The sequence below is a fragment of the Choloepus didactylus genome, chromosome 2 (assembly GCF_015220235.1).
Source record: "Choloepus didactylus isolate mChoDid1 chromosome 2, mChoDid1.pri, whole genome shotgun sequence".
Taxonomy (NCBI): domain Eukaryota; kingdom Metazoa; phylum Chordata; class Mammalia; order Pilosa; family Megalonychidae; genus Choloepus; species Choloepus didactylus.
In genome coordinates this window covers 116492897-116499177 of record NC_051308.1, presented here as the reverse complement: position 1 = coordinate 116499177, position 6281 = coordinate 116492897, and positions in this window count along the sequence as shown.

Below are 6281 nucleotides of genomic sequence, written 5' to 3'. Positions count from 1 at the left end.
ATTCTCTTTAGTGTTCATCTATCATTTTCCAGATTTCCTTTCATTCTTTTTTCATGTTTTCCTTTAGGTCTTTGAGCATATTAGGACGATCTTTTTAAAGTCTTTGGTATGTCCCAGATCTGGTGCTCCTAATTGATCATTTCTAATGCTTTAATCTTATTCTTTTCAGGGGCCATCTCCTCTTGTTTCTTTGTATATTTTGTAATCTTTTGTGGAAACCTGGACATTTTGATATTTTAATGTGTTTTTGCTGGAATTTGGACTCTGTGGAATCTCTTCTTTAAGCTTGTACCCAGCTAGTGTTATGACAGAGCTTTCCTTGAATGCCAGGAGTTAATGGGGGAAAAAATGAAAGTAAAGAAGAAAACACTTTTCCCAACCTTTGCAGATTGACCTGTGCAAGTGCTCTCCTTCAAGGCTTATCCATACAATAGGTTTGGAGAATAGCCCTGGACCAAAGCATAGGGCCTGGCAGATCCTTTCTGCACACTGTCTGGTCTTGGAAAAGTGCATTTAGCCCTGGGAATTCCCCTTATTTAAGTCTCCTCTTTTTAGAACAGTTCCTCATGGTCCCAGGCACTACACTGTATGTCCTACAGCTAGCAATCCCTTGCCCCAGGCTGCACGGCTTGACTGCTCTCCCACAGCATTCTGTAAGCAGTCTCAGTGAGCTGCCTTCTACATGCACAGCAAGTTCTGGGATGGCAAGTCCCTCAGGTCACCACCAGACAGATCGGGCTAGAAATACATGCTCCCAGTATGTGCATGAGGGTTACTCTGCTCCCTCTGGAACCGGGACTAGGGAACCACACTGGCAGAGCAGGGGCTCTGTGCAGAGCCAGTGAGGAGTGGAGGACGACCAGCCAGGGTGCCATGAGATCCCACTGCTTGTAATGAGGCATAACTAAGGGGATTATAGACCTAAACAAGGCATTATAAACAAAGCATTGCTACAGAAGGTAGAAGATGCAAAGAAAATTCCTGCCCTCCAGCAGTCTTCCCTTTGGTGGAGATAGGAAGAATAGTGATTAACAGGCTGGGTAAAGGCAGCACCATGAATGAGCTCTAGGCAAATGACCTATGAATATATAAGAGAAAGACTGTGTCCAAAGCCATCCATAAAGGAGATTGCCCCGAGGATGGGTTGGATCTTGGTAAGTGGAAATAGGAGACATTCCAACCAGAGGGGAAAATGTGAGCAAAAGCAGATGGATATAGTAATGAGAAGTTCATTGTGGCTAGAAAGTAGATTACATCTGTGGAAAGCATGGAAATAACACAGGAAAGAGGGTTGTAGAGGGCCTTGATGAATAAACCATGGGGATACCATGGCATATTTATAGGTAAAGGAGTATTACTAATGGGGTTGTCCATTTGGGAAAATTAATTTGCCATTATTGTGTAAAATCCATTATTCTAGAAAAAAAAGAAAGGAATAAGAAAAATCAAAGAGTAGCTTTAGGAATAGAGGAGATTTTGTGATGTCTCAATTAATATGGTCTCATAAGGTTTATTAAGAATAGAATGTATAAGAAAGACTAATTATGGGAGATAAGAAAGGAAGTATGACCAAATTTAAGGACTAGGAGTACAGTAGTACAATTATTATCATGGTTATATTAACCACACATTAATACTAATATTTATTAAGGACTTGATATGTAACAGACACATTTAATCCTCACAACAAACTTATTATCATCTCCATTTTACAAGGTGAGGAAACCGAGCCTCAGGGATCATATACTGAGCCCCTAGATCGTAATATTCGTAAGTGGTAGAGTAAGGATTTGAAGCCAGGTCACTTTCCTCCAGAGCCTGTGCTGGTAACCACTCTTCATACTCCCTCCCCATGCATCCTTAGGCAAGTCACTAACCCCCTGGACTTCAGTTTTCCAACTTGCAAAATGAATAGGCTGGACTCCATGATTACTAATGTTCTTTTCAACTGCAATTTTTCCCCTTTTCATTTAAATTATTTTAAAACACTGCCCTTAATGGCTGCATAACATCCCACTTAGGATAAAGGATAATTTACTGTTACCCTGCTGTTGGACATTTAGGCTACTTCAGGTTTTTCCCTAATATAGCTAACCCTGCAATGAACATTTTAATGCATTAACTGTCTGCTTTACAGATTATTTCCTTAGAATAAATTCTTAGAAATAATCCTATCTAGATTTATTCCAGTAATAGGCATCTTTTTAAAAAAATTTGTTAATTGAATGGGAGTAATTTTAATGGGTTGATTTAATATACCTGCTTTTTAAAAGCAATATTATGCTATAATAGGCATTTAGTAAGAAAAATGTAACGTTTTACTTTTATTTGATTTCTTTAAAATTTTTTACCTTTTTTTAATTAGAGAAGTTCTGTTTACTGAAAAGTCATGCATAAATACAGAATTCCCATATAACTCTATTATTAACACCTTGCATTAGTATGCTATATTTCTTACAATTCATGAAAGAACATTTTCATAATTTACTATTAACTATAGTCCATTGTTCACTATAGGATTCACTGTGCTGTAAACTTTTTTTTTTTTAATTTTTATCTAGGACCACATATATATTCGAATGTGGTTAAAATGGGGAAATATTAGGTTGTATGCTACTAGAATCATTAATTTTTTATATATATCTGGTCTAGAGTTTATATTAAGAAAATTAAATTTGTTGATATAACAGCAATTAATAAGAAAAAAATTATTTACACATTAATACTTGATTACTTTAAAATTTTAAGACCTTGTTTGGAACATGCTGACACATGGCAATCAATAAATACTAAATGAATAAATTCTTCTTGCTCTTTTATGTTTATTCTTTCAAATGAACTTTAGACTAATTTTTTGGTTCTCTCAAAATAAATTCCATTGGGAATTTAAACGGGAATTGCATTGAATTTTTAAGTTGATTTAGGAAAGTGTGAAATCTTTGCAATGTTTAGACTTTCCACCCAAAACTTCATATGCCTCTCCTTTAATTCAATGGTAGAAAAACTAAGAGTGTTTCCATTTTTTTCTCTCTGTTAATGGTTTGGATTATATACGTCACATTCCTCATTAAGATGATGCCTAATAATTTAATTTTGTTTATATAGTGAATGGGATCTTTTTTCATTACACTTTTTACCTAACTATTGTCAGAATACTTGGGTGTTTTTTCCTGAACTATTTTATTAATTCAAGTAATTTTTTAGTTGCATATAAAAGTTCTATCATCTACTTTTCCCTCCAGATTTAAACCACTTATTTACTATTTTATTGCATTAATCAGAATTTCCAAAACATTTTTCAATTTATAGTGGCAATAACAGACATCCTTAATTTTGCTCTTCGTTGTAATGGAAACATCCTTAACTCTTTGCTATTAGGTATAATTTTGGCTGTTACATTGAAAAATGTTTTATCATGTTTTGACATCCTTCTATTCCCTCCCAATAATTTCTTTAAATAAAATGTTTACGTTTTTTTAAATTTTATTTTGAAATAAATTCAAACTTACAGGAACAGTTGCAAAAACAATACAAACCCCATACACAGAACTCCAGCATACCCTGACCCCCCTCCCCCGATACCCCAATCCACCAACTTTAACATCCTGTCACACCACCATTCTTTCTTTCCCTCCGTCCCTCCCTCCCTATCTACCATCCATCATCTATTGCTCTGTCTTCCGAACATATGAGAACAAGCTGTACACATCCTTGAATAAACAATATAATTCACATATACATTTCCCATGAACAAGAACATAGAATGTTTACTTTTACCAGATATCTTTTCAGAATCTAAAAATATTTGTAAGTCAGATTCATTTTTATCATTTATTACTAATCTTATTAGTTTTATCATTCAATGTGCAATTTTATTTTCAAATTGAAAGTGCTTCTCCTGGGTAACAAAAAGTTGAACCAGACATTATTGGCCATCTGTACTTAAAAAGGAATAATAAATCCTTCACCTTCAGGAGTGTAATAACACTTCAAATGTAATCAGAATTGAAGTGAAAATAAGCCTACCTGCCAACTTCTGCTTTAATTAAATAGAAAACCGTTATTTTAAACTTTTTCTTTTTTGCATAATGGCAGCTTTAGCAAACCTGAACAAACACCAAATCTGTATTTTATAAGCTTTATGAGGCCAGGGACTATGTCTTGTTTTCCAGCATATCCTGGTACCTAGCACAGGACCTGATAAAAATAGAGTTTCAATAAATATTTGTTGAATTGTGAATTAACTTTTGTCTGAACCAAAATGAAGTATTTAATAAGTACAGCAGAGATTGCTTAAAAAGTAAAGCAGAGACTCAAATGATAAGTACCTTGTACTACTATAGGGAGAGATATGTCATGCATTTATTATGTGATAGTTCTGTTTCTCTCCCAAATCCCCAAAACACACCAGTGAGATCCTTTTTAATGTTGTTAGAATTCCCCTATGTGTAGAGATTACTCAAAACTTATGTCAGCATAATCTCTGGTCCAACTTGTTTCTTCCATTCATGGAGCTGAAAATTTCTACTTCAGATCAAAAGAAGTTTTTATATGTTACTTATTAATTACAATTTGGATAAAATATATTTCTTTTGAGCTGAGGATAATTTCAGAATCACAAATTAAATCAAAATAGCAGAATTTATGTCACCTATAATAATATAAGCCCCCGAAGGAAAAAGTGGGCTTTAAATTTTTTCAACCATTGGTGTTTTACCACTGTTGTTAAAAAAAAAGTCAGTCATCTTTTAGTTCTTAAACTGTGGCTGTTTTACCTGGCCATTATTTAATCTTTCAGTAACATTCAATAAATGCATACTACAATTTTTTGCTATCATCTTTTTCCCAGACAGTTTGTACTTCCAAATGTGTTCTGCTCTTGGCACAAGTATATTAATTCCACTAACTTTTTGGGAATTGTGGTGGAAGCAAAGTTGCTCATGGTAGATAATGTTATATGACATTTAAAAGGAAGTTCACCGTATTCTTTTATAACTTCATTTACATAGTTTACAGTTTAGTCTTTCAGGGAAAACAGTATTTAAATTCCACAGAATTTGAAAATACAATGTTGTTTAATAATGACTATTGATATTAGAGATAGAACTTAAGACTTCTTAGAAATAGGAATAGTAAGCATACATAATAATGTTTTCTTTTAACACTAACCTAAATGATAGTGTATGTTTTACAGATCAGATTAATACACATTAAGAATTTAATGTCATGAAGTGAACATTCTGATGTTAATGATATTATGTTAAAGTCATTAGACATAAATAAAATATAACACAGAAGAATTTAATATATGCCATGTATCACACTGGCAAAGAGAGAGATTATTCAATAATAAATAGTGTTGGGGTAAATGATTAACAATTTGGGGGTGTAGAGAGAAAAAAAGGATTGTTCAATGAATGCACTGGGAGTTCTCCCAGAGTTACCTAACAATGAGCTGGCTGGTATCTGGAGGTAACGAATCTCACCTTCCCCAAGGTCTCCAAGTGCTGGGCAGCTGGTATTCCCAGCAGCTTCCTGAATAGCTTGCATCCAAGCTCAAGCTATTTGCAACCAAATTCAGCTCCAATCTCAAGGTCACTCTTATGTTTGACCACGGTGCACACTGGTGCACTCAAATGAGTACCCCTATCTCCTGGGTGGTGAGTGCATGGCCCCATGCATCCTGCGATCCTTGTTTATGACTTCCTGCTTGTACCAAATGATGCTTGCTGTGTTTTAGCCCTTTGCTTGATAAAGAAATGGGTTTAAACCCTGGCATCACATCATACCAAACTAATTCTAGATGGTTAACTAGTTAATACAAATAAATCAAAATAATGAAATGCTGGGAGAAAACAGAATTAAATGACTATCAAATCTTTGGAGGCTTCGACAAATTTCTAGGCTTCATAAGAATAATATAAATCACAAAGAAAAACACTGATAGATTTATTATGTTTATATTACAGATGTTCATACAACCAAAAGAAAAAGTAACAAATGATTTATAAGAAATAGTTTCATCTAATATGGCAAAAAGTTAAAATCCATATTATATAAAAAACAATACAAATTGATTTTTAATCAAATTATAAGAGCCCAATTGATAAAGGTTATGAACATGCAACCAGTATTCAAAGAAATGCAAATGGAAGGCAACAAAGAGGTACCAGTTTTTAACCTGCTTTTCCTCCTGTCTTTCTGATGGCTCCTTCTTAGCCTCTTTTGCTCATTCGTCCCCATCTTCCCAACTTTTGACCCAGGACTCAGGACTTGGACGT